Source organism: Balaenoptera physalus (genome assembly GCF_965194825.1).
Source record: "Balaenoptera physalus genome assembly, chromosome: 1".
Lineage (NCBI taxonomy): Eukaryota > Metazoa > Chordata > Mammalia > Artiodactyla > Balaenopteridae > Balaenoptera > Balaenoptera physalus.
In genome coordinates this window covers 16,590,137-16,615,380 of record NC_138882.1, presented here as the reverse complement: position 1 = coordinate 16,615,380, position 25,244 = coordinate 16,590,137, and the positions used below count along the sequence as shown (strand labels likewise).

General features: G+C 38.9%; 1 protein-coding gene and 2 long non-coding RNA genes across 6 annotated transcripts in view; 1 reads left to right on the top strand and 2 right to left on the bottom strand.

Annotated features, from left to right (window-relative positions):
• The window catches only part of LOC309644699, an 887,681-nt gene that overhangs the window by 356,188 nt on the left and 506,249 nt on the right, over nt 1–25,244 (bottom strand). The window lies entirely within an intron of this gene.
• Nucleotides 1–25,244, top strand: part of ESRRG (estrogen related receptor gamma) — a 619,726-nt gene that overhangs the window by 262,553 nt on the left and 331,929 nt on the right. The gene's annotated exons all lie outside the window — the stretch shown is intronic.
• LOC309644638 overlaps nt 14,068–25,244 on the bottom strand; it is a 110,073-nt gene continuing 98,896 nt past the window's right edge. The window contains exon 2 of the long non-coding RNA XR_014254531.1: nt 14,068–17,760. This is a non-coding gene — a long non-coding RNA (uncharacterized lncRNA). The remainder of the gene's footprint in view (nt 17,761–25,244) is intronic.

Here is a 25,244-nt window from a genome sequence, read left to right as displayed (position 1 = left end):
GAACATAGGCTTTCATTTATCTTTGGTATAAGTCTAGGAATGGATCATATGTCAGGTGTATGTTTAGATTTAAAAGAAACTGCCAACCTGTTTTCCGAAGTAGTTGTACCATTTTGCATTCTTAATGACAGTGCATGAGAGTTCATTTGTTCTAAATCCTCAATATATTCAGTCTTTTTAATTGTATTCATTCTAATAAGTGTGTATTAGTATATTATTGTGGTTTTAATTTGCATTTATATAATGACTAATGACAGTGAGCATCTTTTCATGTGCTCATTTGTCATTTGTATATCTTCGTTGTTGAAACGTCTACTCAAATCTCTGCCCACTTTTATATTAGGTTTTTTTCTTATTATTGAGTTTTGGCAGTTCTTTATATATTATAAATTATAAATACAAGCCCTTTATTAGATTTTACGACTTGCAATATATTCTGCCAGAGTTGGCTTGTCTTTTCATTCTCTTAACAGTGTCTTTCAAAGAGCATATATTTTTAATTTTTATGAAGTCTAATTTATCAATTTTATCTTTTATGGACTGTGATTTGGGTTTTGTAACTAAAAGAAAACATTTTGACTAAGTCACAGAAGTTTTCTCCTATATATGTTTCTTGTGGGCAACACATAATTGGATTTTGTGTTTTTTTATCCAATCTGACAATCTCTACCTTATAATTGGGATATTTAGACCACTTATATTTAATGTGGCTATTGATATGCTTAGGTTTAAATCTAGCATCTTGCTATTTCTTTCCTATTTATTCCATCTCTTCTTTGTTTCCTTTCTTCTTTTTTGCCATCTTGTGGATTAATTGAATATTTTTATGTTTCTACTTTATTACCTCTGTTAGCTTATTAGCTATTCCTATTTGTTGTAGTGATTGCTTTAGGACTTATAGTATACATCTTTTACTTATCATGGGCTATGCTCAAGTAATATTATACCATTTTATTTATAGTTTGAGACTGACAGTAGTATACTTTCATTTTTCTCCTCTTGACCTTTGTGCTATTGTCACATATTTTACTTTTATAAATATTATAAGCCCCACACTACATTGTTATTATTATTTTGTGTTTAAACAGTAAATTATCCTTTAAATAGATGCAAATAATAAGAAAAAAGTATTTACCTATATAGTTACCATTTCTGATGCTCTTCATTCCTTTGTATAAATCCAGATTTCCATCTGATATCATATTCTTTCTGTCTGAAGGATTTCTTTTAATATTTTTGTAGTGCCAGTCTGCTAGTGATAAGTTATTTCAGCCTTTGTATGTCTGTAAAAGTATTTTTTTGGCTTTGTTTTTGAAAGATATTTTTATTTCAGTACTTTAAATATATTGACCCACTGTTTTCTTACTTGCAGTGTTTCCAGTGAGAAACTTGCTGTCATACTTACCTTTATGTCTCTGTACTAGTGTGTTTTGTCTCTGACTGCTTTTAAGATTTTCTCTTTATCAATGATTTTGAGAAACTTGATTATGACATATCTTGGTTAGATTTTTATATTTCTTATGTTGGGGTTTGTGGAGATTCATTGATCTGTAGTCTTATAAATCTTCCTTGCCTCAACTTTTGAACATATAAACTATAGTTATTATAACTGTTTTAATGGCTTTTTCTGTTAATTCTAACATCTGGGTCAGTTTTGTGTCTGTCTCGATTAATTGATTTTTTTCTCCTCATCTGGGTTTTTATGTTCCTGCTTTTTTTTTAATATCTTATAACTTTTGATTGGATACCAGACAGTGAGAATTTACCTTGTTGTGTGCTATGCATTTTTATTTCAATTAATATTCTTGAACTTTGTCTGAGATGCAATTCAGTTACTTGGAAAAAGTTTGATTCTTTAGGATCTTACTTTTAAGATTTGTTTACTTGGAACAGTGGTCAGTCTAGAGCTAATTATTCCCCACTATTGAGTCAAAACCTTTCTGTATATCTTATAATGTCCCATGAATCATGAGGTTTTTCCAGTCTGGCTGATGGGAACAGGTAAAATTCCTGACCTTGTGTGAGCACTGGGCACTGTTACCGTTAATCTTTTTGAATGGCTCTTTCCCAGCCTTTGGTACTTTGTTTACATATGTGTGCTGATTGGTATTTCAGCTGAATATTTGAAGAGGACCATCTGCAGGTCTGCAGAGTTCTCTGTGTAGCACTGTCTTCTCCAGTGCTCCATCCTACAAACTCCAGCTGCTTTGATCTCTCTAGACTCTCAACTTTGTCTTCTTAACTGAAGGTGTCTACTGGACTTCACCTTTTTGCATACAGCCTGCACTCTCTCAGGGCAGTAAGCTAAGATGAACATAGGTCTTATCTCTTGTTTCTCATCTCTCAGAGATCACTGTCTCTTCTTACCTCATTTCAGTGTCTTTCAAATTGTTTATTCTGAGTGGTAGAGTCAATATAGTCCCTGTTTCTCCACCTTGGCTAAATGTAGAAGTTACTGATCCTATTTTATTCTCATTTTATATATTAAAGCTTTTTACACAGTACTGGAGGGTAAGGGTAATATTTGTTCACATTTATTAAGTACTTGATACTGACCACCTATTTTTCTGAACATTGTACTAGCTTATTTGATCCTCACAACAACCCCTGGAGAGAAATGAAAAATCTGTATTTTTCAGATGCAAAAACTGAAAGCTGAATGGCTGTCCCAAAGTACCAGAGCCAGTAGCTGTCAGAGCTGATATAACAGCACAGGTTTCATCTCTTACCCTTGCTTCACAGACCTGCTCTCCCACAGAAGAAGCTCCCCATGGGAGGTGTCTTAGGATTGAGTCATGGCTTGTGCTGAGATTCAGATCTCAGCTCTGTCACTTAGGCAAATCATTCACTTTATCTGGGCCTCAGTTTCCTCATTTGTAAGTAGGGAATGATCATCGCTACCATGGAGAGTTCTTGTGAAAATGAAATGAAATACAAGATGTGAAGAGCCTAGCATATTGCCTGGCCCCTTTACTGAAAACTTGTGGATTAAATATAAGATGCGGTCATGGTCAGTGTTTGAGAATCACTCACTACTAATCGGATAATAAAGCTTTTAGTGCAACTCTGGTGAGGACGTACAGCAACTCCATTTAATTATTTATTTTTCATTACAATGTATAGCGGTTTCATTTTCAGAGAGCTTTCACAGCCATCTTCCCATTTCATCTTTACAATCATGCTTGAAGAAAGAGCTATTTTTCCTGCTTATTTTACAAAGGGAGAAACTGAGACTAGGAGAGCTTAGAAGATTTGGTCAAAACCTCAAGATTAGCAGGTGACTGAGCCAAGGCTGTCACTTCAGATTGGACTTGTATCCTGTCCTCTTTATACTGTGGACGAAATGTCAACCAATATTTGAAAAACGCTTTGGGAAAGTTAGTGAACTTTTAAGTGGTTGTATTTATGTTCTGTATATTATAACTAAAACCCGAATCATGGGTATTTTTCCAGTAAATGGGCATGCATTTTGATGAAGGAGTCCTTATGTTGCTAAAACGGAAGGGAGTTGGTTTCGACTCTGGCTTTGTGGAAACTTGGCGTCTGGGCCAGAGTTTTCCAAATACCCATGTGATTCTAGCATAATCCCCAGAGATGACAAGATACACAGAGTTGAGGAAATAGATTTCTCTCTCTCCTTCCAGACTTTTAGAGTGCATGCATTTTTGAAGAACCCTTAATGTTTGTTTTTTAATGGGATACTATGTGGGTGATATTGGTGCATTTCTTTTTATGTGTCCGGAATTTCAACCTGCAGGCAATAAGAGGGCAGTAGTGAAATTGTCCCTAGACAGTTAGTAAATTCTAAGCGGAGATGCATAAATCAGCAAAGGGTATTTTTTAACTCCTTTTTTTTTCCCCCAAAGGGTGGTTAAGGGAAAACAGGAAAGAAAGGTCTTCAGGGAATTGTTTTCTAGCAGTTCAGAAAAGAGAGGAAAGCACTGAGCAATGCCCAGTGCTGGTTAGCAGACTGTCATTTTTAGGTTTGATGTTCCAGGGTTTAATTGTCTTTCATGTGAACAATAGCAGACACTCTCTGGTGTGCTATGCTTGCACGATAAAAGGGGGTCGTTCTTGCGTAGCAATGCCTTTTTTTTTTTTACTATTAGCGTAAAAAATTAGCAAGCTGGAAGTCGTTAGAAGGAGTTCCACCGGCATTAATTGTAATGCAGCCTGAATTTGTTTGCAGACCAGTGCAGCCAGACAATAGCAGGGAGAGAAAAGAGAGCAATATTAATAGCCTTCTACTTATTGTATCATTTTAGTGGGCCTTAATAAGGTGTCTGCTGTCAACCGGAATTTATTTTAAAATAAAAAGACATAGTAATTGATGTATTGCAGTAAGTATGGATGAGGGTTCAACTTGATTAATGTATGAGTTGGCTTTTTAAGGCATTTTAAAAAGGCTTCTTAACCTCGTCTTAAGAGACTGGCACAAGCGCACTGTAAACTACCTCTTTGCAGTTGGAAAACAGCCTGACAGCTGCTGATGTCAATTGTGGGGTTTTCTCTCTTTTTTTTTTTTTTCCTCTTCCTGATCAGAGAAAACTGAAGCAATATACTCCTCATCAATAATTGCAGTGCTTAAAAATCTTATAAAGGGATTTTGACCCTTCCCTCCAGAGATAACTTTCCAAAGGTTAAATTAGTCTTACTTGTGTGTGCTTCAAATATCACCACTTTAATAAGGACTGAATTTGGGTTTTAAATAAGCTGCTATTTTGTAGGTTGCTTGAACCCAGACCCTATGTAGCAGAAACTCTTTTGGTGTTAGATGTGGACTTGGTTCAAATTCAGTTTCAGGTCAAGATCAGGATCCATTTGTTCACTCTCAAATGGCTTGTGTTGTTTCCAAAGTGTGTGTGTGTGTGTGTGTGAGAGAGAGAGAGAGAGAGAGAGGGAGAAAGAGAGATGGATGAAGATAAAGACAGAGACAGAGAGACTGATTAAGCAACTGGTCATATCTATATGGGAAAATGAAGAACAAGCTTCCCAGAAAATTTCGCTTTACATCAGTTTGAGATCCATTCACCCATTTCTCCTTTTACTCAGCCTACTGTGTATCAGCTCAACTCTATATTTTCTTTTCACCGAACGTGTTTTATGAAAAACAAAGCAACTGAGTGATCATCCCAGGGGAGACAGGAGAAAGGAAAAAAAAAAATAGAAAATCGCAATCCTTGGCTTTCTTTGGTATTCCTAGGTGTCCACACAATGCCCCAGGTATTAGGGCATCTCTTTTGATAATAATAAAAAGAAAATATTTGAAGAATTCCAAGCTGGCTGAGACTATCAGGCTATCACTGGGCAGGGTTGAGGGAAGCATCTCATCATTATTCAGTACTGCTGCCTTCACTTGGATTGAGAGAAAGTCCGTAAACACGAGAGAAAGAAATGAGAGTGGAAAGCAGAGCAGGGGAGGCATACATCCGGCACATCCTGGATTGCGGGGGGCGGGGGGGAGGGACGGGGAAGGGGGGATTCTTGATTAACTGGATTTGAAAGTTGACAGCTGTTTTGAGACGCGTTCTGCAGGTGCATCGGTGGACTCATCTTTGCACCTGGGCTTACCTGGTTGGTTCACAGGTGTTGGCTTATTTGTGAGCAGATGAGCCGGTGGCAGGGGTGGCTGATAGGGTGGCTTGAGTACAGCTGTGTAGCAGAGCGAGCCCTTCCTTCCATGGGTCCCGTATTCAGACTTGTTGCCTCCTTGCATTATGGTCTCCACCCTGAGTTTAAAAAGCATTTTATTTTCCACTTTAGCTGCCCACAAGGCCTCACTTCCCTTTTGATTTCATACCGTCATTTTAAAAAAATTTTATTTTCTATAGAAGTATAGTTGATTAACAATGTTGTGCTAGTTTCAGGTGTACAGCAGAGTGATTCAGTTATACATATACATATATCTCTTCTGTTTCAAATTCTTTTCCCATTTAGGTTATTATATACTGTCTTTTTAAATTGTTCAGAGTTTGAATTTTCTCATCTATCACATGGAGAAATAATGATACCCACAGGGATTTTTCTAAGAATTAAATGAGAGAATTCACCAAAAGCACGTACCCCAGTCTCTGGCACCAAATAAGCATTCAAATCAACTGTAATAACATCCGAGGCAACTTTAGGCTGAAGACGGGGCTGCTGTTTGTTGCTTCGTAGGTGCTGTTGCCAGGAACCTCGCTTTGTCCCTAAGTCCTGTGATTGTTTAAGCCAACTTTAACAGGAGTGTTGTTTTTGTTTCAGAATGTTGAATCCAAGTATCATACCAGTTGCCCATAGGTTCCAAGAGATTATGAAAAAAAAAAAAATAGGTTACCTTTTTCCTTCAGGATGAAAATACATGGAGGACAAATTCTCCCCAAATGGGGCCTGACATTGACTGAGAGAGAGAGAACTTGACAGACTCCCCAGCCAGGACCTCTCTGTTGGTCCACAGTTATTGTCAGAGGGCAAGATATTTCTAGCGCATTGGACAATGTGAATTGCCATCACTGGTATCCATTGGCTGAGACTATCAGGCAGCCTTAAGTAGCAAACCCCAGCTTTATGTAGACATTACCATTTCCACTATGTGCACCGCTTTTTCTTTCTTCTACCCTGAGACGTGGGAGAGGGAAGAGTGAGTACTCTTGTTACCCTGGGCAGCTGATTGAATTGCATTTCAACACCATCTACTGAGCACCGCTTATGCTCGGATTGTGTATACATTTGGGTACCTCTAAGGTATTTGTTAGATGCTCTAACATGTGCAGAGATGGAGAAGACAGCCCTCTGATCTTTAAGGAGATTACAGGCTAATAAGGAAGACAGAAGGTTTTTGTGGCAGCCGCAGAAGTAGCCAGCTGAGTCGAAGCCCCACCTTCTTCACAAAGTAATTGATGGAGTTGTGTCTGGGCTCATCCTCTATAGCAAGGATTATCACAGTGTTTCAGATTTAATAGAAAGCATACATGTCCTAGAAGGTATAAACAGAATACAAAAACCATTGATGGTAAAAAATATGTATCCAATGAAGATAAGCAGCTGAATCCGTTGAATGATTTCACCAAGAAATTATCATGAAGTGGTTGAAAAGTAGGAAAGAGGAAATAAAAACACAAAAACTAGAGCTAGAGATCAGTGCAACACACTGTGGACATTTATGGGATCAAATGTTTCATTGGGACTCAGGGGCTAGGGAACGGCGCCCGGGAGGACCAGCCAGCTTTGCTGGTCTTTGAAAGGGAAGTAAAATGTACTGGGTGTGTGGGTAAGGAGGTGAGGGGGAGAGGAGTGCGTGTGCGGGAGGGGGTGATGTGTGTTGGGGGGTTTAGAGTTCTGGGACTATGTGGATACAGACAATGAGGTGTGAGAAAGAGAAAAATAGATGGGTTCCAGTAAAGGTGTGTGTAGAAACTGAGTGGGATCGCTAAATAGAACACTAAACTGAGGACAAAATGCGAGAGATCTTATATATGGTACAAGAGTTTGGACTTTATTAAGTCAGAAAGAGAAAAACAAATACCGTATGCTAACACATACTCTAAAAAAAATCTAAAAAAAATCTAAAAAAAAAAAAATGGTTCTGGTGAACCTGGGGCAGGACAGGAATAAAGAAGCAGACGTAGCGAATGGACTTGAGGACATGGGGAGGGGGAAGGGTAACCTGGGACGAACTGAGAGAGTTGCATTGACATATATACACTACCAAATATAAAATAGATAGCTGGTGGGAAGCAGCTGCATAGCACAGGGAGATCAGCTCAGTGCTTTGTGACCACCTAGAGGGGTGGGATAGGGAGGGTGGGAGGGAGACGCAAGAAGGAGGGGATATGGGGATATATGTATACATATAGCTGATTCACTTTGTTATACAGCAGAAACTAACACACCATTGTAAAGCAATTATACTCCAATAAAGATGTTAAAAAAAAAAGAGTTTGGACTTTATTACTTATCACGTAGGAACATGTACTATTGAACATATTTGAGGATGGGTGTGACATGATCCACGCTGGGTGTTTAGAAGCCCACTGGCAGCATGTGACGGGGCTGTTGATAAAGACGTAGAGTCCACTCTGAAATTAAGCCTGGATTTGGAGGACTTCTCATTTCTCTTTGAAACCAATCAGACAGTTGGTCTGTAGACACTGCTCCACAAAAGAAGTTGGGCTATTTTTCACCATTAACTTGACTCATTACTTTAGCATAATATATATCTGTCAGGGTTAAGTGTTTCTCATGTATGGTTGTGTCCTTGGTGAAGATGTAGAGTGCTACCAAGTTTGGAAACTGGTTGTAAAGGGCAGGAGTTCTAATGGGTTTAGATAGTCAAAGCTAAAGGCACTCCTGTAAAATCCTACTTAGAGGGCTTCCCTGGTGGCACAGTGGTTAGAAGTCTGCCTGCCAATTCAGGGGACACGGGTTCGAGCCCTGGTCCAGGAAGATCCCACATGCCGCAGAGCAACTAAGCCCGTGCACCACAACTACTGAGGCTGTGCTCTAGAGCTCGCGTGCCACAACTACTGAAGCCCGCGCACCTAGAGCCTGTGCTCTGCAACATGAGAAGCCACCGCAATGAGAAGCCCGCACATCGCAATGAAGAGTAGCCCCCGCTCACCACAACTAGAGAAAGCCTGTTGCGCAGCAGTGAACACCCAACGCAGCCAAAAATAAATAAATAAATAAATAAATTTTTAAAAATTAAAAAATAAAATAAAATCCCACTTAGAGAAAATATGTGGAATGGGTGTGTTGTGTCTAGTGCAATACCATCTCCTAAAATAGCGAGTAGGGCCATTGTTAGAAGGACTTAACCACGTTCCCATAAAGTGGACAAAATAAATCTTTATCTGGAAAGAATTCTGATGGGAAATCAGAAGACAAAGGCGAATGAGTTCCACCTTTGGAGCTAAACTTCCTGACCTTGGATTTGATTCTCAGACATTTATGGCCTCAATTTCTTAATTTGAAAAACATCAGCTTATTCAACTAAATTTTTCTTCTCAACAACTCTGTGATTTTTAAGAGTATCCCATAAACCCCAAATTCAGTATAATTGTAACATATAAGTGCACCTGTGTTCAATTTTGAATGATATTAAACAAGGTAGCAAAAAATATTTTCTTGACTTCCGGGAGTTAACCATCTCATTGTAGAAATAAACCACAAGATGTGTTAAATTGCCAAAATATGTGTAATAAGCAGTAAAATGCTTAGGAGATAAATGAGCTATTTTCACAATTCTATCAGAACTCTCTGATCTTATTTTGGTCTTTGATTGCTAATCTTCTTACCATGGTTTCTACTACAAGGAATTTCCTCTACAATGTCCTGCTTACCATTGTTGTGCTCGTTATCTTGATCAGCTAATATTGGTTCTTTATTAACATCCTTGTAAGAAAGAGTGCCAAGAAGCCAGCATATATCCGTAGTATCTATGAAGAAGCCAGCGTTTACCACCAACCTCTTTAAAGCTGGTGACCAGTGAATTTCCAGGGTGAAGGACTCAGACTAAAAAATATTTAAAAGAAACGTTGCTTAAGTCTCAAGTAGACCAAGTATAAAGCACCCCTTTTGAGACACTTATTTTTTTCTCTTCGCTTTGAATCTTCATTGATTTATCTGGTAAACTTCTCAGCAATAATACGTTCATCTAGTTCTTTCTTGATTGCTTCTCTTTCTTTTTTAAATTAATTAATTAATTTATTTATTTATTTATGGCTGTGTTGGGTCTTCGTTTCTGTGCAAGGGCTTTCTCTAGTTGCGGCAAGCGGAGGCCACTCTTCATCGCGGTGCGCGGGCCTCTCATTATCGCGGCCTCTCTTGTTGCGGGGCACAGGCTCCAGACGCGCAGGCTCAGTAATTGTGGCTCACGGGCCCAGTTGCTCCGCGGCATGTGGGATCCTCCCAGACCAGGGCTCGAACCCGTGTCCCCTGCATTAGCAGGCAGATTCTCAACCACTGCACCACCAGGGAAGCCCTGCTTCTCTTTCTTACTGACCATTCTGAGGTCCTTTTGTCAAGGTTTTAGCTGAGCCATTTAGTGATTCTTAATACTTCTTTATTATGCAAAGTTAAAATCAGTGTGGCCCAACTTTTTACCCTCTTTAAATACTGGCTTCCTAATATTTGTCTTATTTGTTTCTATTATATTCAGGAAAAGATAAAAGGACCCTTCGTATAGGCAGTGAGAGATGCGTACTTGCGCAATTTGGCAGACAGCAGTAGTTCTCTGATAAATTGCTGTATTTCAAAACTCATTTTGATGCCAAATCAGAAGAGCAGGAAATGTATCTTGTTGGCTTAAGGGGTCACACTGACTCAGAGCGGGCAGCTTTTGGCAATGAGTGGGCTCTCTGGAAAGTGCATTTATTCATTCTTTACAAAGAAATTATCTTTCTTGTTAGGCGTGGGTCTTAACCTTTCTTGCTTGTCATCCCAGGACTTCCAAGAAGAGTCTAGAAAAGTAAGATTATATCACAATATTTGATCAAGTATAAAATGCATTAGGTAAAAGCAAACTATCACATTGGTGGAGAGAATTTTACACACATCATATTAGTTCAGTAAACTACACACCTAACCACAGGCACGTTACCACTCCACTACCTTTTGTATGTTCATATACAAATTTCTAGAAGGCCGCTTTTCAAGACAAGATAAAACATCCATCGGCATTTCAGGTTTTAGTCTTGATAAAATGCGCTGATATCTAAGCACTAAGATATTTACAAAGTGATATTTCCATAGATCTTTTTGACCCTTTTTAAAATGATCTTTTTTTTTTTAATGTACAAATAGTGCTCACTCATATCACTTTTTTAAAAAAAAATTTGTTTTATATTGAAGCATAGTTGATTAACAGTGTTGTGTTAGTTTCAGGTGTACAGCAAAGTGATCCAGTTATATATATACATGTATCTGTTCTTTTTCAAATTCTTTTCCCATTTAGGTTATTACAGAATATTGAGCAGAGTTCCCTGTGCTATATAGTAGGTCCTTGTTGGTTATCTATTTTATTGTATTTTTATTTATTTATTTTTAAAATTTTTATTGGAGTATAGTTGATTTACAATGTTGTGTTAGTTTCAGGTGTACAGCAAAGTGAATCAGTTATATTGTACATATACATATATCCACTCTTTTTAGATTCTGACCCTTTCTTCCTTCATCAGTAGAATCAGTGAGAAGTAGAAAAACTATAATCAGTACCATCAGTCTTTCTCATTCCCATTTTGGAATACAGCAGGCTGTTTATTACATATTATAGGAAGAGTTTAATCCCTAGGGAAAATGATATATAATATACTCTTTTCATATTAAACTCTGCTACCTTTCATTTTGCATGTATTGAAATGTCTTAAAAATGCGCCTTCGATTATTGATAGAAAGGAGATAGAAACCCAGTAAATTGCAAAATTATCAAACCAAAGATTCACATACATATGTCTGGTCACCAGATCTCATTGTCAGCCTATTTCCAGACATAATGCAATTTCTAGATGAGGTCTTTGTTTTGAAACTACCTGTGGTGCATTGAGTAGCAACTGCATCTCTTTTAAGGACGCAAATGTTAATGAACTTGATCCCAATCCCACCAAAAGTAATATGGTCTTAACATTAAGAATTCTTAAAATAACTAATGATTTAATGTTTTCTCCTGAAAAAAGAGGAAAGGTAATAAGGTAGCAATTATTGGAAAGTATATTGGGGTTGACAACATAGGTAAAAAGCTAAAACCCAGCTGCCGTTTAATAGGTATCTTCACATTTCATTTTAGTTGGAAAAAAAGGCAAAAAGAGTGATTTTAAAGAAAATAATTCATTTGAAAGATGCTGATTATTTGGCCATCTACATTTTTAAACTGTGTTATATTTCTGTTTGAAATCTGAGTAAATATATTTAGCTCATTATAGACATAATAAAATGTTCTTTTAAACTGATGAGTACGTCTTCTGGAAAGAGGCAAAATAAAATTCATTACACCTCTCAGAGACCCCATTTATTCAGAATGAAAATTTTGCAGGTATAATTAGAAAGATCCATAATAAATCATCTGCCCCAAAAGAAACTAAATAAGCTTCTTGCTGCTCTTGAAGAAGATACCTTCAATGTGTACAGTCAAGAGTCACGTCCTATTTTTAACTCGGGACATGATCTGGGAAAACTGTAGTGTGGCTGGCTTAATATTGCCCTTGTTTGTGTAAGCCTGTATTGAAGGAATCCAGACAGCCTTCTAATGGGGAAGACACTGAAAGTTCAACTAAAGCAGTTGACATTTCTGAACGTTTAAGGAACATGGGCCTTTTTATTTTCTTTTTAATCTGTTTCCCAAATAATCGGTATCAAAGCTAGGTTTTCAAGCAGATTGTTCCTGATAGCCAATTCTGAAATGAAGCAGGAAGAATCCTTTTGATCTCTTGGGAGTAAACACTGTTCACAGATAACACCCAACAAGAGCATTTCTGTTCATGTGCTATCCAATTTAATATGAACAAGTGGAATTTGGGTTCAGCAAAGGATAAATAAATAAATAAATGAAAACCTCCTATAGGCTTTTGAACGAATAACTTTAAATATCAAAAGATAACGATTTGTATAGCATGGTTATATAATGCATTTTTTGTCTTCTGTTGGGTTCATGTGACGAATTCCAGCTGATAAGCCCCAGACTCTGGAGTCACTTGTCTGACTAGTTATTAAGATTAAGATAAGTACTAAGAACGAAAGATACAGTGCTTTGTACTACCTTTATGGGATTGGGCCACCTTGGATTCTGAGTGTAAACAATGAATTAGTTCACCCTGACTCCTTTCAAACCTGAGGTGAACGCTGTAAATATGGTGAAATATGATTGAAGCAGAGTATGAAGATTATATTTAATAGAAAATATTTTTTAAGTTAGCAAAAATCTTAACATGCATATAAAGGTCACAATAAGTTTATAGAAAAGAGATTTATTGTCTGATTTGTCTTGTTATACTGGTATTCAGAAATAAAGAGATAATGAATGGGTCATAGGTAGTCATAGCAGAAAGGCATTTTTCTCCTCATGAAAACATGCCAAGAGGAAAAAAAATACAAGACATTGAAGCGCATTTAGGGGACTTTAAGATGAAAGATATATGAGTAAAAAATATATTTCTAATGCATATTCAACACTAATATTGCCTATTAAATGCTTCTCCCTCATTTTTCCAAGAGTGACAAAAGTGCATGTGCTGTGCTTTAAAGCTGATGGAATGTTCCAGAAGTACACCAAACAGAGACACATATTTTCTGAAGTTCAGTCAATGATTCCCACTAAATATAGTAAATATGAGCTTTGCTGTAAATTGGTAGGCAACATTTCCAGCACAGCAAAGTTTAACTGTCTTTGAGATCGCTGGAGAAGTGATAGAAAGGGGTAATTTAGCAAGCATCCCATAGCAACCTGCTGCGCTATGGAGAGCACTGGGTAGCTATTAATTTTTTTAATGAATTTAAAACTAGATGTATGGAAATGGTTTTATGAAATGTATACACTGCTGAACAGTTAACTGGTCCTTAGGGGTTAAGTTTAATTATCTGTGTGTATATCACTTGGAGCAGGGTGATCTAATGAGTCAAAAAACAAAACAAAACAAAAAAACAACCAAGAAGCTCCTATCTAGCTTTGTAAGGACTACTGAACACAACAAACTAGCTGCTCCAGCCTGCTGGTAGAGACACAGTTCCCATGGTCATGGACGGCTCAGTCCACTTGGACTTGGAGACTTCTTAGGGCTCCATGGTTTTCTGCCTTTGCCATCCCAGAACCATATTTGGCAGAGGGAATGACCGAGTGTGGGGTGTGCTTCTGGACACTAGGTCCCTCTCAATCAGGGTGATTTTTCCTCCCAGAGAACATTTGGCCATGTCTGGAGCCATTTTTGGTTGTTGCAACTGAGCAGCTGCTACTGACATCTGTTGGGTAGAGTTCAGAGATGCAGCTAAACACCCAGCAATGCACAGGGCAGGCCCCAACAACACAGAATGATCTGGCCCCAAAGCTCAGTGGTGCTGAGGTCGAAAAACGCTGTCCTGTTGCAACACTTTGAAACAGCGTTTGATATTTTAAAAAATATGATAGCTGCAGAAGGAGGCAAGAAGGGAGTTGTCACCCTTTCACTCCCCAGACAGATTATTGTATTTTGGAGTTTTAGTGGGCAAAGTGTGTCTCCTGCCAACCAGATGCCCAGTGTCTGTATATGGACCCTTTAGCTCAGCAGTTTTGATAAAAGGCCACAAATGAAGAGGCTTCGTACGACTTCGTCCCGTAGTAGAATCGCAGACCTGGACAGGCCCAACTTAGGAAGACCCTGTGCTGAAGAATAATGAAAACTGCTCTGCTGATAAAGCAGCTCGGACTGAAATGACTCATGACAGTCATTCCAGCCCCATCATCCCTGATGGGCTGTGGGGAACGGGGTGCATTTGTACAGTTAGGAAGAAAACACGACAAAATGCAAAAGCAAAAAACAAAAACTGCTCTTAGTTCCCTGAAGAAATTTATCTTAGGGATTAAAATGTATCCCTTTCCTTTCCACTCCAGTTAAATCATGGTTCCTTTTGAACTCCTTTGAGGCATTTCTTGAGATTCCATCTCTGCAGAGAATGAAGACAAATAGCAAAGAGGCTCTCCACCCCCATACAGCTTATTAAGTAAAACTAAAATTGGAACATAATGCCATGTGACAGTAGATTTATAGTGAAAACATAAGCATTTCTTGAAAACTTGAGACAGAAGACATTTATACCCTCATACATTTTCAAACTTTAATAATATCGCATCCTGGTAGCAGGCGTTGCACACAGAAGGCCTTGATGTTCTGTAAGTGCATTTTCAACTCAGCCTTGTGGCCTAAGCAGTGGTCATAATATGTGATTACCAGCCGTCTTGTGGTGCTAATTTAAAAATAAAAAAGGAGTGGTCAGTCCTGCTGTTGATGGCCATTGAAATACTTACCTGGAAGGAATATGGAATAATCAGAGCAACTGTGTCTTTCCTGGGTACGGTGACTACACTGTTGTAGGCCCCCAGAAACTTGCGTTTTGCAACTGAATCTGTTATAAAAGATCTGTATTTTTTTTTAACATCTTTATTGGAGTATAATTGCTTTACAATGGTGTGTTAGTTTCTGCTTTATAACAAAGTGAATCTGCTATACATATACATATATCCCCATATCCCCTCCCTCTTGTGTCTCCCTCCCACCCTCCCTATTCCACCCCTCTAGGTGGTCACAAAGCACAGAGATGATCTCCCTCCGCTGTGCGGCTGCTTCCCACTAGCTATCTATTTTACGTTTGGTAGTGGATATATGTCCATGCCACTCTCTCATTTCGTCCCATCTTACTGTTCCCCCTCCCCGTGTTCCCAAGTCCATTCTCTACATCTGCGTCTTTATTCCTGTCCTGCCCCTAGGTTCTTCAGAACCATTTATTTTATTTTATTATTTTTAGATTCCATATATATGTGTTAGCATACGGTATATGATTTTTTCTTTCTGACTTACTTCACTCTGTAAGACAGACTCTAGGTCCATCCACTTCACTACAAATAACTCAATTTCGTTTATTTTTATGACTAATATTCCAATGTACATATGTGCACATCTTCTTTATCCATTCATCTGTCGATGGACACTTAGGTTGCTTCCATGTCCTGGCTATGGTAAATAGAGCTGCAGTGAGCATTATGGTACATGACTCTTTTTGAATTATGGTTTTCTCAGGGTATATGCCCAGTAGTGGGATTGCTGGGTCGTATGGTAGTTCTATTTTTAGTTTGTTAAGGAACCTCCATACTGTTCTCCATAGTGGCTGTATCAATTAACATTCCCACCACCAGTGCAAGAGGGTTCCCTTTTCTCCACACCCTCTCCAGCATTTATTGTTTGTAGATTTTTTGATGATGGCCATTCTGACTGGTGTGAGGTGATACCTCATTGTAGTTTTCATTTGCATTTCTCTAATAATTAGTGATGTTGAGCATCCTTCATGTGTTGTTGGCAATCTGTATATCTTCTTTGGAGAAATGTCTATTTAGGTCTTCTGCCCATTTTTGGATTGGGTTGTTTGTTTTTTTGATATTGAGCTGCATGAGCTGCTTGTATATTTTGGATATTAATCCTTTGTCAGTTGCTTCGTTTGCAAATATTTTCTCCCATTCTGAGGGTTCTCTTTTCATCTTGTTTATGGTTTCCTTTGCTGTGCAAAAGCTTTTAAGTTTCATTAGGTCCCATCTGTTTATTTGTGTTTTTATTTCCATTTCTCTAGGAGGTGGGTCAAAAAGGAGCTTGCTGTGATTTATGTCATAGCATGTTCTGCCTATGTTTTCCTCTAAGAGTTTGATAGTGTCTGACCTTACATTTAGGTCTTTAATACATTTTGAGTTTATTTTTGTGCATGGCGTTAGGGAGTGTTCTAATTTCATTCTTTTACATGTAGCTGTCCAGTTTTCCCAGCACCACTTATTAAAGAGGCTGTCTTTTCTCCATTGTATATTCTTGCCTCCTTTATCAAAGATAAGTTGACCATATGTGCATGGGTTTAGCTCTGGGCTTTCTATCCTGTTCCATTGATCTATATTTCTGTTTTTGTGCCAGTACCATACTGTCTTGATTACTGTAGCTTTGTAGTATATTCTGAACTCAGGGAGCCTGATTCCTCCAGCTCCGTTTTTCTTTCTCAAGATTGCTTTGGCTATGCGGGGTCTTTTGTGTTTCCATACAAATTGTGGAAATTTTTGTTCTAGTTCTGTGAAAAAGGCCATTGGTACTTTGATAGGGATTGCATTGAATCTGTAGATTGCTTTGGGTAGTATAGTCATTTTCACAATGTTGATTCTTCCAATCCAAGAACATGGTATATCTCTCCATCTGTTTGTATCATCTTTAATTTCTTTCATCAGTGTCTTATAGTTTTCTGCATACAGGTCTTTTGTCTCCTTACGAAGGTTTATTCCTAGGTATTTTTTTCTTTTTGTTGCAATGGTAAATGAGAGTGTTTCCTTAATTTCTCTTTGAGATTTTTCATCATTAGTGTATAGGAATGCAAGAGATATCTGTGCGTTAATTCTGTATCCTGCTACTTTACCGAATTCATTGATTAGCTCTAGTAGTTTTCTGGTAGCATCTTTAGGATTCTATATGTATAGTATGAGGTCATCTGCAAACAGTGACCATTTTACTTCTTCTTTTCTAATTTGGATTCCTTTTATTTCTTTTTCTTCTCTGATTGCTGTGGCTAAAACTTCCAAAACTATGTTGAATAATAGTGATGAGAGTGGGCAACCTTGTCTTGTTCTTGATCTTAGTGGAAATGGCTTCTGTTTTTCACCATTGAGAATGATGTTGGCTGTGGGTTTGTCACATATGGCCTTTATTATGTTGAGGTAAGTTCCCTCTATGCCTGCTTTCTGGAGAGTTTTTATCATAAATGGGTGATGAATTTTTTTTTTACTTTTTATTTTATTTATTTATTTATTTATTTATGGCTGTGTTGGGTCTTCATTTCTATGCGAGGGCTTTCTCTAGTTGTGGCAAGCGGGGGCCACTCTTCATCAAGGTGCGCGGACCTCTCACTATCACGGCCTTTCTTGTTGCGGAGCACAGGCTGCAGACGCGCAGGCTCAGTAATTGTGGCTCATGGGCCTATCTGCTCTGCGGCATGTGGGATCTTCCCAGACCAGGGCTCGAACCCGTGTCCCCTGCATTAGCAGGCAGATTCTCAACCACTGTGCCACCCGGGAAGCCCCTGGGTGATGAGTTTTATCGAAAGCTTTTTCTGCATCTATTGAGATGATCATATGGTTTTTCTCCTTCAGTTTGTTAATATGGTGTATCACATTGATTGATTTGTGTTTATTGAAGAATCCTTGCATTCCTGGGATAAACCCCACTTGATCATGGTGTATGATCCTTTTAATGTGCTTTTGGATTCTGTTTGCTAGTAGTTTGTTGAGGATTTTTGTGTCTATGTTCATCAGTGATATTGGCCTGTAGTTTTCTTTCTTTGTGATGTCTTTGTCTGGTTTTGGTATCAGGGTGATGGTAGCCTCATTGAATGAGTTTGGCAGTGTTTCTCCCTCTGCTATATTTTGAAAGCTTTTGAGAAGGATAGGTGTTAGCACTTCTCTAAATGTTTGATAGAATTCGCCTGTGAAGCCACCTGGTCCTGGGCTTTTGTTTGTTGGAAAAATTTTAATCACAGTCTCAATTTCAGTGCTTGTGATTGGTCTGTTTATATTTTCTATTTCTTCCTGGTTCAGTCTCAGAAGGTTGTGCTTTTCTAAGAATTTGTCAGTTTCTTCCAGGTTGTCCATTTTATTGGCGTAGAGTTGCTTGTAGTAATCTCTCATGATCCTTTGTATTTCTGCAGTGTCAGTTGTTACTTCTTTTTCATTTCTAATTCTATTGATCTGAGTCTTCTTCCTTTTTTTCTTATTGAGTCTGGCTAATGGCTTATCAATTTTGTTTATCTTCTCAAAGAACCAGCTTTTAGTTTCATTGATCTTTGCTATTGTTTCCTTCATTTCTTTTTCATTTATTTCTGATCTGATCTTTATGATTTCTTTCCTTCTGTTAACTTTAGGGTTTTTTTGTTCTTCTTTCTCTAATTGCTTTAGGTGTAAGGTTAAGTTGTTTATTTGAGATGTTTCTTGTTTCTTGAGGTAGCATTGTATTGCTATAAACTTCCCTCTTAGAACTGCTTTTGCGGCATCCCATTGTTTTTGGGTCGTCATGTTTTCATTGTCATTTCTTTCTAGGTATTTCTGATTTCCTCTTTGATTTCTTCAGTGATCTCTTGGTTATTTAGTAGTGTATTGTTTAGCCTCCATGTATTTGTATTTTTTACAGATTTTTTTCCTGTAATTGATATCTAGTCTCATAGCGTTATGGTCAGAAAAGATACTTGATACGATTTCAGTTTTCTTAAATTTACCAAGGCTTGATTTGTGACCCAAGATATGATATATCCTGGAGAGTGTTCCATGAGCACTTTAGAAGAAAGTGTAATCTGCTGCTTTTGGATGGAATGTCCTATAAATATCAATTAAGTCCATCTCTTGTTTAATGTATCATTTAAAGCTTGTGTTTCCTTATTTATTTTTATTTTGGATGATCTGTCCCTTGGTAAAAGTGGGGTGTGTAAGTCCCCTACTATAGTTGTGTTACTGTTAATTTCCGCTTTTATGGCTGTTAGCATTTGCCTTATGTATTGAGGTGCTCCTGTGTTGAGTGCATAAATATTTATAATTGTTATATCTTCTTCTTGGATTGTTCCCTTGATCATTATGTAGTGTCCTCTTTGTCTCTTGTAATAGTCTTTATTTTAAAACCTACTTTGTCTCACATGAGAATTGCTACTCTAGCTTTGTTTTGATTTCCATTTGCATGGAATATCTTTTTCCATCCCCTCACTTTCAGTCTGTATGTTTCCCTAGGTCTGAAGTAGGTGTCTTGTAGACAGCATATATATGAGTCTTGTTTTTGTATCCATTCAGCCAGTCTATGTCTTTTGGCTGGAGCATTTAATCCATTTACATTTAAGGTAATTACCGATATGTATGTTCCTATCACCATTTTCTTAATTGTTTTGGGTTTGTTTTTGTAGGTCTTTTCCTTCTCTTGTGTTTCCTGCCTAGAGTAGTTCCTTTAGCATTTGTTGTAAAGCTGGTTTGGTGGTGCTGAATTCTCTTAGCTTTTGCTTGTTTGTAAAGGTTTTAATTTCCCCCATCAAATCTGAATGATATCCTTGCTGGGTAGAGTAAACTTGGTTGTAAGTTTTTCCGTTTCATCACTTTAAATATGTCCTGCCACTCCCTTCTGGCTTGCAGAGTTTCTGCTGAAAGATCAGCTGTTAACCTTATGGGGATTACCTTGTATGTTAGTTGTTGCTTTTCCCTTCCTGCTTTTTAATATTTTTTCTTTGTATTTTAATTTTTGATAGTTTGATTAACATGTGTCTTGGCATGTTTCTCCTTGGATATATCCTGTATGGGACTCTCTGTGCTTCCTGGACTTGATTGACTATTTCCTTTCCCATATTAGGGAAGTTTTCAACTATAATCTCTTCAAATATTTTCTCAGTCCCTTTTTTTTTCTATTCTTCTTCTGGACCCCTAATTTGAATGTTGGTGCATTTAATATTGTCCCAGAGGTCTCCGAGATTGTCCTCAATTCTTTTCATTCTTTTTTCTTTATTCTGCTCTGTGGTAGCTATTTCCACTATTTTATCTTCCAGGTCACTTATCTGTTCTTCTGCCTCCGTTATTCTGCTATTGATTCCTCTAGAGAATTTTAAATTTCATTTATTGTGTTGTTCATCATTGTTTGTTTGCGCTTTAGTTCTTCTAGGTCCTTGTTAAACGTTTCTTGTATTTTCTCCATTCTATTTCCAAGTTTTTGGATCATCTTTACTATCGTTTCTCTGAATTCTTTTTCAGGTAGACTGCATATCTCCTCTTCATTTGTTTATTCTTGTGAGTTTTTACCTTTCTCCTTCATCTGCTGTGTGTTTCTCTGTCTTCTCATTTTGCTTAACTTACTGTGTTTGGGGTCTCCTTTTCACAGGCTGCAGGTCGTAGTTCCCATTGTTTTTGGTGTCTGTCCCCTGTGGCTAAGGTTGGTTCAGTGGGTTGTGTAGGCTTCCTGGTGGAGGGCACTGGTGCCTGTGTTCTGGTGGATGAGGCTGGATCTTGTTCTTCTGGTGGGCCACGTCCTGTGGTGTGTTTTGGGGTGTCTATGAACTTATTATGATTTTAGGCAGCCTCTCTGCTAATGGATGGGGCTGTGTTCCTGTCTTGCTAGTTGTTTGGCATAGGGTGTCCAGCACTGTAGCTTGCTGGTCGTTGAGTGGAGCTGGGTGTTAGCGTTGAGATGGAGATCTCTGGGAGAGCTTTTGCTGTTTGATATTACGTGGTGCCAAGAGGTTCCTGGTGGACCAATATCCTGAACTCAGCTCTCCCAGCTCAGAGGCTCAGGCCTGACACCCGGCCAGAGCACCAAGGCCCAGTCGGCCGCATGGTTCAGAAGAAAAGGCAGGAGATAAAAACAAAAAAGAAAGAAGGAGAAAATAAATAAATAAAATTATTAAAATAGAAAAAATTTTTAAAAATAAAAAAGTAATAGAAAAAGAGAAAGAAATAAGAGAGCAACAAAACCAAAAAACAAATCCACCAATGATAACAACCACTGAAAACTATATATATATAAAAGAAAAAAAAGACAGTCAGAACCCGAGGACAAATGGCAAAAGCAAAACTATACAGGCAGAATCACACAAAGAAGCATACACATACACACTCAGAAAAAGAAAAAAAGAAAAAAAAAATATTTTTTTTTTAAAAAAAGAAGAGAGCAACCAAATTAATAAACAAATATACCAATGATAATAAGCTCTAAATACTAAACTAAGATAAACATAAAACCAGGAACAAATTAGATGCAGAAAGCAAACCCCAAGTCTATAGTTGCTCCCAAAGTCCACTGCCTCAATTTGGGATGATTCATTGTCTATTCAGGTATTCCACAGATGCAGGTACATCAAGTTGACTGTGGAGAGTTAATCCGCTCCTCCTGAGGCTGCTGGGAGAGATTTCTCTTTCTTTTCTTTGTTCGCACAGCTCCTGGGGTTCAGCTTTGGATTTGGCCCCACCTCTGTGTGTAGGTCACCTGAGGGCGTCTGTTCCACACCCAGACAGGACGGGGCTAAAGTAGTAGCTGCTTCGGGGGCTCTGGCTCACTCAGGCCGGGGGGAGGGAGGGGTACGGATGCGGGGCGAACCTGTGGCGGCAGAGGCCAGCGTGACATGGCAACAGCCTGAGGCACGCCGTGTGTTCTCCCAGGGAAGTTGTCCCTGGATCACGGGACCCTGGCAGTGGCGGGCTGCACAGGCTCCCGAGAGGGGATGTGTGGATAGTGACCTGTGCTCGCACACAGGCTTCTTGGTGGCTGCAGCAGCAGCCTTAGCGTCTCATGCCCGTCTCTGGCGTCCACGCTGATCGCCTCAGCTCGCGCCCGTCTCTGGAGCTCTTTTAGGCAGTGCTCTGAATCCCTTCTCCTCGTACACCCCGAAACAGTGGTCTCTTGCCTCTTAGGCAGGTCCAGACTTTTTCCCGGACTCCCTCCCGGCTAGCTGTGGTGCACTAGCCCCCTTCAGGCTGTGTTCACGCAGCCAACTCCAGTCTTCTCCCTGGGATCTGACCTCCGAAGCCCAAGCCTCAGCTCCCAGCCCCCGCCCGCCCTGGCCGGTGAGCAGACAAGCCTCTCGGGCTGGTGAGTCCTGCTCGGCGCCGATCCTCTGTGCGGGAATCTCTCCGCTTTGCCCTCCGCACCCCTGTTGCTGCACTCTCCTCGTGGCTCCAAAGCTCCCCCCAACCCCGCCACCCGCAGTCTCCACCTGCGAAGGGGTTTCCTAGTGTGTGGAAGCCTTTCCTCCTTCACGGCTCCCTCCCACTTGTGCAGGTCCCGTCCCTATTCTTTTGTCTTGTTTTTTCTTTTTTCTTTTGCCCTACCCAGGTACATGGGGAGTTTCTTGCCTTTTGGGAGGTCTGAGGTCTTCTGCCAGCGTTCAGTACGTGTTCTGTAGGAGTTGTTCCACATGTAGATGTATTTCTGATGTATTTGTGGGGAAGAAGGTGATCTCCACGTCTTACTCCTCTGCTATCTTGAAGGCCTCCCCAAGATCTGTATTTTTTAATTTTATCTTTTTATTGAAGCATAGTTGATTTACAATGTTGTGTTAATCTCTGCTGTACAGCAAAGTGACTCAGTTGTACACATATATACATTCTTTTTTTATATTCTTTTCCATCATGGCTTATCCCAGGGTGTTGAATATAGTTCCCTGTACTGTACAGTAGGACCTTGTTGTTTATCCATTCCATATATAATAGTTTGCATCTGCTAACCCCAAACTCCCAATCCACCCCTCCCCCACGCCACCTCCCCCTTGGCAACCACAAGTCTGTTCTCTATGTCTGTGTGTCTGTTTATGTTTCATAGATAAGTTCATTTGTTTCATAATTTAGATTCCACATATAAGTGATATTATATGGTATTTGTCTTTCTCTTTCTGATTTACTTTACTCAGTATCATAGTCTTTAGGTCCATCCATGTAGCTGCAAATGGCACTATTTCATTCTTATTTATGGTGAATAGTATTGCATTGTATATATATACCATATCTTCTTCATCCATTCCTCTGTCGATAGAGATTTAGGTTGTTTCCATGTCTTGGCTATTGTAAATAGTGCTATGAACATAGGGGTACATGTATCTTTCTGAATTAGAGCTTTGTCTGGATATATGCCCAGCAGTGGTATTGTTGGATCATATGGTGATTCTATTTTTAGTTTTCTGAGGAACCTCCATACTGTTTTGCGTAGTGGCTGCACCAACTTACATTCCTATAGAAGGTCTATCTTTGAAGACAATTGCATAAAGAGATTGTCAAATGAAACTGAAGACCCAAGCTCAGCCTTATCTGAGCCTCAGTTTCTCTCCTTTTAGAGGATTGTTAATTGGGTGAGGACTCCTTTAAATTACTAAATAAATACTTTTGCTATTGTGAAAAATCAAGCAAGAAGCCATATTGGAGGTCCCCAGTGGGTGTAAAAAATCTGTGATAGATGTTCACACCCTTTTTTGACTCAGTTATTCCTGAGAAATCCTGAGAAAGCATCGGAGCTCTAGATCACAGGTTGGGATGGGAAACCACTGTCCTGGGACCAAATCCTGTCCAATGCCTATTTTTGTAAATAAAGTTTTATTGGAATACAGTCACAGCCATTTATCTGCATATTGCCTATAACTGGGGTGGAGTTGAATAGTGACCATATATCTTGAAAAACCTAAAATATTGCCTATCTGGCCCTTTACAGGATAAGTTTGCTAACCCCTCAAGACAAAGACATATGTTTATTGTTTATAAGTAGAAGTATATTTTATTATAGAGCATTGTTAACTAAATGACAATACATCCCTCTAGCAAGATGCTCTGTTCTAAATATTCTCTTGTGCCCAAATGTTTCTCAAGAATCTGAAGACATGGAAATAGTTTCATGGTACAGTAAGTGGGAAAAAGTAGACTTGTAAACTGTATCTAAAATAAGATATTAACTATGTAAAGATGTCCAAAGAGAATAGACTAAATGTAAACAAACTACCAATTAGTTATTTAGGGATGGTAACATTATGGGTAATTAAATTTTTTTTCTTTGTATATGATCTAAATTTTCTGCTGTATTTTTGAAATAAAGTTTCTTTTACTGTCAGGCATTAAAAAAGTCTAAATGATTATGGTAAAAGGAAGGAAGGAAGGGAGAGAGGGAGGGAGGGAAAGGAAGAGAAAGGAAGGAAAGAAAAGAAAAGAAGAGGCATGGGGAATCCTGCTGTAGATCGTTTCCTTCTTGGAACAGTGGAAACCCGGTTTCCATATCCGTCCTCCCAGAGGGAGGAGAGGCAGAGACACCCCAGGTGGAAGGCACATCACTTTCCCAGGAGAGTGGGGTCATGTTCACTACTAGTGCCTGCTGTTGCTTTTTAGATCCAGAAATTTATCAGATTACCTTAAGTCTAAGAGTAGAGACTTGGGAGAATGTGATACCTGAACTTGGATATTTTAGGAGAAGCACAAGGATGAGTCAGAAAGTTCCAGAAGTGGAGTGTTTTAGGGGAAGGGGAAAACTTGAGTTAGGTACTGAGAGGAGGCCAATGGGTGCTTTGGGGTAGAGTAAGGGGAGCAGTACAGTTTAGAAGCAGGGAAACAGCACAGAACAGAAGATCGGAAGCAGCTCTGACAGGCATCACCTATTTCCCAATTTTGCCCAGAATCAGCTTTGCTGAGTCAGACTTTTTTTTTTCCCAGTCTTTCTTTGTCTCCCCACCAAAGCTGATGACAACTACCGTGACCAACTTGGTCTTTCTATAGGGGGTGGAATAAATTACACTATATGAATGTTATCCTTATATTAGATTCTTTATTGCATTGCTAGTAAAATTAGGTGAAGAAAATGTGCATCGCCTGTGACCCTATTCTGATAAAGGCTCTTGCATATTTGACTATCTTTGGTTGAATTAAATTCATTCACATTTAGCAAATATTTATGGCACTGCTTCTACGTGCCCAATGCTATTCTTAGCACTGAAGACACCAAGGTGAACAAGACAGAAGAACATTGTTCTGCCCTCTTATCCTTGAGTAATAGGATAGGGAAATAGACAATAAACATGTA